This window comes from Ammodytes marinus (assembly GCF_949987685.1).
Source record: "Ammodytes marinus genome assembly, chromosome: 15".
NCBI classification, from domain to species: domain Eukaryota; kingdom Metazoa; phylum Chordata; class Actinopteri; order Uranoscopiformes; family Ammodytidae; genus Ammodytes; species Ammodytes marinus.
This window is the reverse complement of record NC_137219.1, coordinates 13,428,340-13,439,600: the sequence shown is the minus strand read 5'-3', so window position 1 is coordinate 13,439,600 and position 11,261 is coordinate 13,428,340.

Sequence of the window (11,261 nt, the reverse complement as noted above, 5' to 3'; positions counted from 1 at the left end):
CGTCCGTCTGCTCCTCATGCCGCTCTCTTTGACTTGTCTTCTCTTCTTGGTTCAGGTCTTTTAGTCATTATGTGGGACCAGATGACACCCAGCCTGTGAGTCGCTCTCATTAGGACCACAGATGTCCTCCCAGCACCCGCTTTGAAAACTGTTGTTGTACCACTATTTCCATTTCTATGACATTATGACATTCCATTTCTAAGATGTAGTTTTATTATTATTTTGGCACTCTACTTTGGTCCTAAAAGATTCAACCCAGTAGAACTTAAATCTGGCAACCTGCCTTTCCCATGACCCACACATACCCACATACACACGAACACAGACACCACCACCAATGACAAATGCACACAGAAAAGGAGCAGAATGACAGACAGTGAGACAGAAGTTGTTTTTGTCTCTTCCTCTTTCTCCCTCGCTTCCGCATATGGTCATCCGTTCTGCCTGTCTATCTGTCTGTCTGTCATTACAGTAAATCAGAGGGCTCTTCGGCTTTATCCGAGCTGTCCTTCTGGCTTGGGACGGCTGCAGCAGATGTTGGAGCCCGGGACAAAATGGATTTCCCCCCGCTGAGAGCAGCTTTTCTTGCCCTTCTTAATGGAAGGCTCCTTGAAATGCTAATGCCCCACCATTAGGATAGCGGTGGTCTAGCATAGTGATGGTGGGAAAAAAAGGGGAAGACCGCGATCCCGTCTGAAAAAAACCCTTTGTGGGCTCGAACAACCCCTGGAAAATATGCTTTGCTGATCCCGGACAGACAAGCAGTCTAGTAGGGGTCCGAGAAAAAGAAAGCCAGAGAGGGAGAAGTTTGTCCCACCACACACAGAGTGCGGCTGTGTGATGGCATTTCATCCCCTGCCCCCACCCCCCCCCATCCCTTCCTCAAAGTTAAGCTCAAAGGAGGGATAATGATAACATGAATGGAGCAAGAAAGAACCAATTTCTTCTTTCCACCGAGCACTGGCAGTACAAGGATCGGGCGACGCTTCTGAAATTAGGCGGCTTAGCCTCGTTGAAAACATTTGATGATCAGCCTCTGCTTGCCAGTTATCGGAGGAATCAAAGGACGGATAAAGGCAAAGCTGCTTTGCTGAACAGTGCGTACCACATGTTTTCAACCCTGGAGGCCATACTGCAGGTAGCCTACGGAGAAAGAGGACTGCAGTTATAGAAATTGATATTTTTACTTTTGCGCAAAGAGGCAGCTTAGGAGCAGATGAATGGGTTTGCAACCAATATTGGAGAAGCAGCTCCGACAAGCATATCAGGCTAGCCTCGTAGTTTCATGCAAAGCTGTGACTGCTAAACGCTGTACAGTGACTCCTGTGTAGCATAGACGGCTAAAAGAGGCTTTCTTGCTCTTTTGCTATTTCCTTCCTAACCCCACTCCCTCCCACACACACACACACACACACATACACACACACACACACACACACACACACACACACACACACACACACACACACACACACACACACACACACACACACACACACACACACACACACGCACGCACACACGCACACACACACACACACACACGCACACACACACACACACACACACAGATTTATCGCTCTGGACACTCTTGTCCCTGTCAGCAGCTGGCGGGCTGAGTCTTGTTTGAGCTTGTGTGTGTATGAATGCTTGTGCATGAACGTGTGTGTATGTGTGTGTGTGTTTGTGCCTGTGTGCGCAGAACCCCAGTAAAGCCTGCTGCTCTGCTGTGCTGTGCTGGCCAGGCCATGTGGCCACTTTAAAGCTCCTTTCTGAGAGTCCTGTGAAGTTGTTAAGGAGCTCCACTACACTGGCAGTTGGCTCTGGGAATCCCTCTGCCAGCTGTAGCCCCATACACACACCCCTCCCTGCTTCCCTCTCCCTCTCTCTGTCTCTCATGTTCTCCCTCTCATGCTTACACCCTCTCAGGTCCTCTGTGTTCTCTCCCATCACTGTCCCCTCTCTATCTCTCTCTCTTTCTTTGTCCATATTTGTTCTCCAGCCACTCTCCATGCAGTCGTTCTGTCTTTTTTCTAATTTTTCTCTTTTCTACCCTCTCCCACCCCCTCCCTCTCTCTCTCTCTCTCTCTCTCTCTCTCTCTCTCTCTCTGTTCCTCGTTCTGACCGCGGTATCTGCATAATCTATGTGGTGAAACATCATTGCGTACCTTCTGTCTTTTCTGGCACTGGTCCGCCTGCACATGTTTTTCTCCTGTATACCTGCTCAGATCGCTGGAAATGCGCTTTGGCAACCGACGCAGAGCCCCGTGTGGCAATGATGGCTATTTAGAAGAAAAAAAGTGTGAAGATACAGTAGTTACAGAAGGAAAAACGTGGCACCACTTATTTAGAAATTAATAGATCTCAATAGATATTTTCTGTATACATACAATAGTTCTTTCAGTTATTTTCTCCCCCTGGCTCTCTCTCTCTCTCTCTCTCTCACACACACACACACACACACACACACACACACACACACACACACACACACACACACACACACACACACACACACACACACACACACACACACAAACATCGGAAGGTTGCATCCCTCTTTCTGAATTTGGCTGACCTTTCATGGAGAGCAGAGAGCAGGTGCACCTGTGTCCTGTTCCCCTGGCTTATACTTCCAAGGTCTGCGGTGCACATCTGTTTGAGTGCACTTGCCTGTGCACACAAGGAGGACATTTGCTTGAATTGTCATCAGCTCCATTTTGCAAAACGGAAGTCCCTGGCTGCAGGGTTATGGCTGAATTATTGAAGAAGGCCAACGTCTACCAATATTCATTTAGTCGATCTGCTTATATTCACTGAGGGCACTTGTAAACAGTTTCTCCTTTTTTTTTCTTTGGCCGTGGTACTTGTTAAAATTCTGTACGGATTACCCAGCAGCTCTCACTCGAGGGGTTCTTACACTTAAGCAGACATAGAAAATACTTTTATTTGTGGTACGCCTTATGTTCAAGGCTTATGTTCCAAAAGACTTCATACGTAAGTGAATCACCGCAAAATTACATGCATTTATTGCGCATTTCACTCTTTTATCAACTGAACACGGTGGGTTAGGAGTACAACATCAAGGACACTGAAATAATGCTCATGAAAAGTAATTACAAATGTTTTTTGTTTTCAGTAAAGTTGGCAGTTAACTTATCAATTAAAGGAATACTTCACCCATACGGAACCAGCATTCTATCATTATAAAATAACTATTATAATATAATGAATGAGGTTTTTCTTCCCTCAGTCTTCCCTTAGTTTTCCCTTGGCCCAGCTGTCCTGTTATTCCTGACCCTTACTGTGATGTCACAGTGAGGAAACTGTAGGGTTAGACAGTGAGACCATAAAACACTCTTTCTGCCTTTTCTCAGGCTAAGATGATCCGATTTCAATTTTGTTTGCACATTTATACTAAATAGGATCTCCGAGTTCAATACACCTTCATATTCCAACCGGTGAAGTAGGCAATTAATGAGGTAAACCAATACTTAAAAGGTGCTCCGAAGAACTTTCAGCTTGTGTTAACTATTGCACCCCCTTTGGACAAAAGCGGTAGTGTTTTTACTACGCCAGCTGTTGTTCCTGGGTGATCGTTCCCATGACAAAGGCATTGAGAAACAGTATAAAAAATTGCATTCTTTGCACTGTTGGTCTCGTTTGCTGTTACATGTAATTTATGATCATCGGAGTAAAAATTTGTTCCTCGTAGCACCTTTAATCCATTTGGCTCAAGGACAGTTGAAAAACAAATAATATATTGTGAAATAAGGTTATAATGTAACTTGAATTTGACATCTGGGGAGGGGCGTTAGTTGGGAGCCATTTAAAGTTGACTGCCTTCACTTCATAGGACTCTGGACACCACCGAGCAACTTGTTCAGATGAAACATTTCCATCTCTGTCTAAACCAGACGGGGCTCCTCTAATTATCGACTGACAGACAAGGTTTGGAGCTCCTGCCGACTCTCCTCCATCCTGCTGCCCGTTCCTCTTCTGCTTCCATCTCCTCTCCTCCTCCTGCTCCTCCTCCCATCCTCCTCTTTCTCCAGAGACGGCCATGCAAGCTGGCGTCCTTTCACTCCACAGATGTCTCTGTTCCTATAGGGCTCTCGCTGCGAGGAGATGTGTTGGCAATCCTGTGAAACACACCTAACACACGCGCCCGGGCATACACACACACACACACACACACACACACACACACACACATTCACACAGGCGCTCACAAAAACACCACAAACGCACGGTGTGATACTGCTGTTGTCGCTGCTGGAGTTGATGTCGATGTGCAGACTCTTCTCATCTTCTCTCCCTCCACTCTCTTGTTCCTTCCTTTTCCTGCATGTGTCTCTGTTCAAAAGAAAAGACGGGGAAAAGTGAAGAGAAGAGGCAAACGTTTGTGTGTGCACACATGTGTGTGTGTACACACAACACATCCTGTGTGACAACTTGGCGTAGCCTAGATCCGCCAGAGCTCTCAAGTTGGGTGTGAGAAGGTTGTCACCACATACCTGAGGCAGGCAGGATTAACACCTGTTCTGAGCGCGAGTGTGTCATGCATGTTTGTCGGTGAGGATGTCACTGTATTCATTGTGGATTTTACGTTTCAGGCACTTGGCTGAGATTTGGTGCAAAGAAACTTCCAATGAATATGTCAAGCAATGCTCGTTTCCTCGATCAAACCAAAGGAGAAAGTTATCCGTAGAGTCAGGACACAAAGGCTTGTACCACTGACGTCTTGTTGAAGAAACTTTGATGTCTATAGTTCTTTTTGCATATCTAATCCATTTTTCCACAAATGTGCTACATGTGTATCCGTGACGACTGTTTAGGCTAGCATGTTGGTATGTTTTTCTGTTTTCAACAGTCATGCTCTGATGTGTTCTATTCTGGCTGAACTGTTGTGTGTCACTCTGTGTGTGTGTGTGTGTGTATGTTTGTGTAAGTTTGTGTGTGTGTGTGTCCACAGCATGGCAGTCCATCTGTCTCCAGGAGAGCAGCTTCCTGTTCTCTCCCTCTCATCTCTGCCACTGCAGGAACATACAACCTGGTCTGACATCCGCTCGCGCACACACACACACACACACACACACACACACACACACACACACACACACACACACACACACACACACACACACACACACACACACACATACGCACACACACAACACACACGTGTATATACCTTCTGTCTGTCTGTCTGTCTGTCTGTCTGTTTGCCGACACACACATTTGTCCGTCCGTCTATCCGCACACATCCCCATAAAGCTCATCAAAGCCAGTCATCTGCCTTCCTTCTGTCTCTCTGTCTGCCTGCGTGTCTGCCCATCTATTTGTCTGTCATCCAAACGGTCACAAATGATGGTGTGGTGAGGGTGGTTTCACACGTGCCATTTGGCATCCCCAGCTGAAGCTCAATAGAGTGCTAACTGGCATTGACACAAAATGGCTGCAACAAAGTAGCCACTGCAAAATGGCGACAGATAGGGGCGTGACACCGAGTCAAAGGTTTCAGGATGTCTTCGGCCTTCTCTGGGTGGTCATTCTTCTTTTCAAGTTCAAGGAGGAAGCAACAGCCGCGTTCACTCTCTGAAAGAGAATCGATTGCCCTCAATGCTGGCCGAAGGGGGGTTTACAATGATTGTACCACAGATACTCGTTTGCTGGAGAGCAGCGGTGCCGGGGGTGTGTGCGAGTGTATACATGTGTATGGCGGTGGTGTGTGTGTGTGTGTGTGTGTGTGTGTGTGTGTGTGTGTCCGAGGGGGACATTGATTGGAGCTATTTCTGCTTTGCCACATGACAGATGCAGCCTGTTCGCAGCAGAAACGTCAATGCCCACACCTGCTTGGGTGGTGAATATGAGGCATCACTGACGATTGCCTCTGTGGAGCCAGAATGAGAGACTGACAAAGTAGGAGGAAGGACTTTGTTATAGAGCAGTGGTTTTCAAACTGAGTTATGGCAGGGGGGGCGCGGATGAATATGTGAGAAAAAAAATATTATTAGTATTTATTTATTTATTTTTTTACAAAAAACATCATATTAAGCAAATGTAAGTTATCATACAAAAAAAGGAATACAATGTTTTGGTCTAGATAGATAGTGAATAGCCTAATAATTGAATTAGAACATCTGCCCAACCCAGAGGACCCTGCATAATATTTTATTTTAAATTAATATTTTTATGGAAAATTCATGTGTCTTTCTTCAATAGCTTCTAATTCATCCGACCCAGTGTCTCCAAATTATTTGTTCACACAAAATTCCTCATATTTAGCCTCTTAATTTTCTCTCAAAGTGCACCAGATTCATGCATTTCACTTTAAAAAGGTAAAAAATCATCTCCCGGGGGGGCATACCCCCGGAACCCCCTAGGAGGGTCGGGACCTCGGATGGATTGGAGGCATTAGCGAAAAAACACTGGGTGTGTGAAGGACTTTTAACAATAATCAAATATTTGGGCAAGTGTGTCTGCCTATCTTTCTCACTCTGCTGCACACTCAGTCACTACTAGCCATGCTTAAAGGAAGTAGGATTAAACCATTGGATTAAGATGTTCAAATGTATTTAAAAAAACAAAATCAATAGCATACTTAGATAAAAATGTTAAAATGTTTTTTTAAATTAAAAAAAAAAACGCACAAAGATGTTTAGAATGTTTCAAAAAGATGTTTAAAATGTGTAAAATAATTAAAAGATAATTCAAAACACACAGGGATTAAGAACTTTTTTTTGGGGGGGGGGGCCTCAGCTGAAATTTGTTCTCTGAGGGGGGGCTCACCCTCTCACACTTTGAAAAACCCTGTTATAGAGGACACAGATATCTAGTAGATATGTGCCGAACCGTCTGCCCTTTACTAACAAAGACAAATATACTTCTCTTCAAATCCATCCAAAGAATTGTAAACATGTCAACCCTGTCCCGGGCATGTCTCTATTTAACAAAACAGTCACTAACATAGGCTTGCAGCACATTTTCAAATAAGGAGTTATTTATGGTTGCTGTGATTGCAGTATATAGCAATGTTATGAAAATAAATATCATTGTGTATGACTCTTCTTTACAGTTGGTGAATATTACTGTCCACCGCATGTTGCATTTCCGTCCAGTATACCATCAGCTTCCAGCTCTGCACCATGGTGGGGCAATCTGTTGACTGTTGATTTATAGGAAAGATAACCCCATATCACATTATCTCTGCACATATGCGTCAACCACACAGTTTGCAGATTAAAAATACAGAGAGAGACGGAGAAAAATATCGTGAGGAGGACTTTTTCTGGCACATGGAACTGTTTTAAATGAGGCGAAAAAAAAAGAGAGCCAGTCCTAAGCGTTGGGGCGTGTTTGACGCAGGTAGGATTATAGGCCCTAATAAGTTATAAATGATAGTAATGGCCATCTGTTCGCCTATAGGGAGCGCCTAGCCAGCTCTGATTTGGCACACCGAGCCGCCGCACGACAGACACTCCTTTGAGCATTGGGCATTTTAGAACGCAGCCACCTCGTGCCTGGGCATTTGCTAAATTCAGACGTGACACTCTGACAGCAGATGCTCAAAAAAGCTAGACTTCAAGACGAGGAGAAGTAGAGAGTGCTTCCCCCTCCTCCATTACAAACACAGTAGTTATGGAACTGTCAGAAATGTGCCTCCTCCGCGGACCATTTAATATAATACCGACCAATTAGGACAAGATGGCTGCAGCATTGTCACAAAAGCAAAAAATCCACACACGGTGCAGGACATACCCCGGTCTAGATGGAAACGTGGTTTTAAAACGTTACAAAAAACACCTGAGTGTGTCACTCTGCCTGGGCAGTAATGGAGTGACTGGAGCTTTGTCCGTGGTCACTGTGGCCTCTCCATCTGTGTGTGTGTTTGTGCGTCAGTCAAGGCTCTGGTCTTCTTAGCCCCGTGGCAGGTGTCTCATCCCAGTGCAGTGTTTGCAGTCTGGCCCCTTTAAGCGCTGTGGCCTGTCTGAGGCAGATTACACACACACAGGAGCAGATGGGTGCAGACCTCAGCAGCACCCACAGATACACAAAGCAAGGCCAGGCCAGCTGAATGTCCTGCTGGATCTATAGTGTGTGTGAGTGTGCGTGTCTTTCCATATATAGGCCTATGTGAAAATTCTGGGCACACAAGAACACATGTCGGTTCTTTCATCTATGTTTACATTTACAGTATCTACATTATGTGTATCAGAGTGTGTGTGTGTGTGTGTGTGTGTGTGTGTGTGTGTGTGTTTGTGTGCGTGTTTCTTGCTTTAGCGTAGCGAAAGACATTAGCGGGTAAACATTCTAATCCTGCTGCCCAGAGATGAGGAGAACAGTCTCTCCGCTTCTTTCCTCTATCTCCCACACACATGTCTAGCCCCGTATCAAGGCTAGCTTAACCGGCATGGCTGGCTAAGATATTTCTCCCGGGCTCCTCAGGTCTGCTCATATCAAAGCAGGAATTACTAGCACGGCTTGGCTAAGATGCTACACTAATGCACCACATGTCTCCTAGCTCTTATCAGACCCCGTGTGTGTGCAGGGGATAAAATGCTACGCCACGCTAAATGTTAAAGTGCCCAAGGGCAGAACAGGACCAAAGCTTGCTGACACAAGAACATGGGTGGAAACGCTGTTGTAAATCTAGACAGGCACCTTAAGGGTCATATATTCTTAAAGCTACACTAGGCCAGATTTTTATGTGAAAGTAACCCAGTCGGATCAGGTTTATTCGCAGAGTACCCCATATTTCCCAATTACTGAAGCTCCGATTCACCCTATTTATGGCAGTGATTATATTTGTGTTGCCATTACGACTTAACTTATGCTGGAACACTGGGCTCTTATCAAATGAAGTAATCTTTTAGAGTAAGACCTTTTATATTTTAGGTCCACTTTAAATAATGTTTATTATTATAGTTACTGCAGCTACAGTCGTATTTCTATGTGGTGGTTACTGTTTTACCAGTTGAGAAGTGGTAATGTACTCTTATCAGTATGGTTGTTGTCATTCTGCACACAACATTTATAACCCAACAAATGTATCACACTACATGTCCAAAATAATATGGACACCTAAACATTACAGCCGTATGTAATTGTTAAACATTTTCTTTCCGAAACGAAAAGAAAAAAAAACGACTCCACCAATGAATGCTGAGTAGCTTCTTCAAAGGAAGCTTCTGTTACAGACACATTGGAAATATTGGATATAATATTTTTATCTTAAAAAATTAACTATTTCTATGGTTACCACCATTACCTTTCCGTGGGAAGTTGTGCCAGATCACATCTTGGTTGGTGCCTGGTTAAAGGTGCTGTGAGCGAAATGGTTCTTTTAGCTAACTTCCTGTCAGTTACTGCAGTTAGCAGTCCCCTCCCTCGTCCCTACGTCACCACATTAATGCACTGCGGTCTTCAAGCAGCGAGTTATCTAGCATAATTTCAGATTCGTAAGTGCGATAAAACATGATAAAAACCATCAAAACAGACATTGGTCCGCCATAGGTGCATAAACATTCACCCCTCTGTTGCTCGTACCCGTTTGTTGCGTTCTCTTTTCTGATTGGATTTCAGGTTGTTGGATCCCAGAAAAGTTTATTTGCCAATTACATGCAGAGTGGGTGACTGAGAGAGCTGTGTTATGAAGCGTGCACACTATATGAGTGGTCACTGTATGAAAATAGAGCGATTTAACACGCGTATTAACATAAATATATCGCTCACTTCACCTTTAAGTGCTGGCGTATCCACTGATTGCCTGGTGAATGCTCCCAGCTATAGACCTCTCTTTGTGTGAAGGGACATCATAGTAATCATCAACATAGAGTCATAGTAAAACAGAAAGGGGGTTTTCCCAAACTGTCCCACAAACACTCTATTGTGTGAAATATCATAGTATGTTGCGGCATTAAGATCTCCCTTGATTTAAACCAGTTGCCTTATCCCAAAACCGCCAGAGAATAAAAGTAAACTGAAGCATGTGGACAGGGGTTAGTACTTACTTTTGGCTGTGAAGTTTACAGTATGTGACATGCAGCACATACTCAGTAATGTGATTTATGACCTGTTAGGCCCGTTGTTTAACACAATGTTAGTATTTGGCTACTCCCAAAATGTCTCAAATTTAAATTATTGGGATTGGCACTTTCTTACCTCCAACACCTAAATAAACGGAACATGACACAAAGTAAAAACAATATCACATTTTGATCCAACTGCTCTAAACAAAGCAGGTGCGAGACCTTGCTTTGACTTCTGTTGTCTCCATACTTTGTGACAGTTTTCCTCATCCTCCGAGATGCAGCTGTGGTTTTCTGCAGATTTGTTGCATTTTTCCTTCCGTCACAGTCATTTCATGGATATTGTCGTGTCGCTAAGATGACAAGGTGATGTCAGAAGAAACTTGTTTGGCTCCGACTAAACTGACAAGAACACACACGCACACACACACACACACACACACACACACACACACACACACCCACACACATACATATTCCCACACCCATGCGCACATACAGATGCTCCTCTGTGTGTTTTCCCACAGCTGCCGTTAGATCCTTCATGTGACCACGGGCTGCTTGTAACACATTAAAGGGAGAATGTGTCACCAACAAGGCTGATATATGGATGGGGCCTTATAGGCGATACTGTGTGCGTGTGTGTGGATGTATGTATACAGGGAGAGGGAGCTAGCCTCGTCCCATCCCCAGCTGTGTGTGTCCTTGGGGGGGGGGGGGGGCCTGATGTTCAAACAGGAAGAGGTGTCAGATGGCCCAGGGACCCATCACTGGGACACAACAACTGGAGATCTGTCCGTCTGTCTGTTGCGCGCGCACACTCACACACACACACACGCACACACACACACACACACACGCGCACACACACACACACACACACACACACACACACACACACACACACACACACACACACACACACACACACACACACACACACACACCCACAAACAACTGTCATCTATACGTCACAGCAGCAGTTTGTCTTCATTTCCCCAAGCGCCCTGCATGGATGCTCAGTCGACAGCAGCCTCCTTCCCTTTCTCCCTCCTCTTTGCATCTGTCGGCACGTACACACACACACACACACACACACACACACACACACACACACACACACACACACACACACGCACAAATCCATACAGACGCCCTGGTTGAAGCCCTAATAATGAGTAATTAGCCGACCAAACAGGTACTGCCTGGGCTAATGGTTGAGGGGGCAGT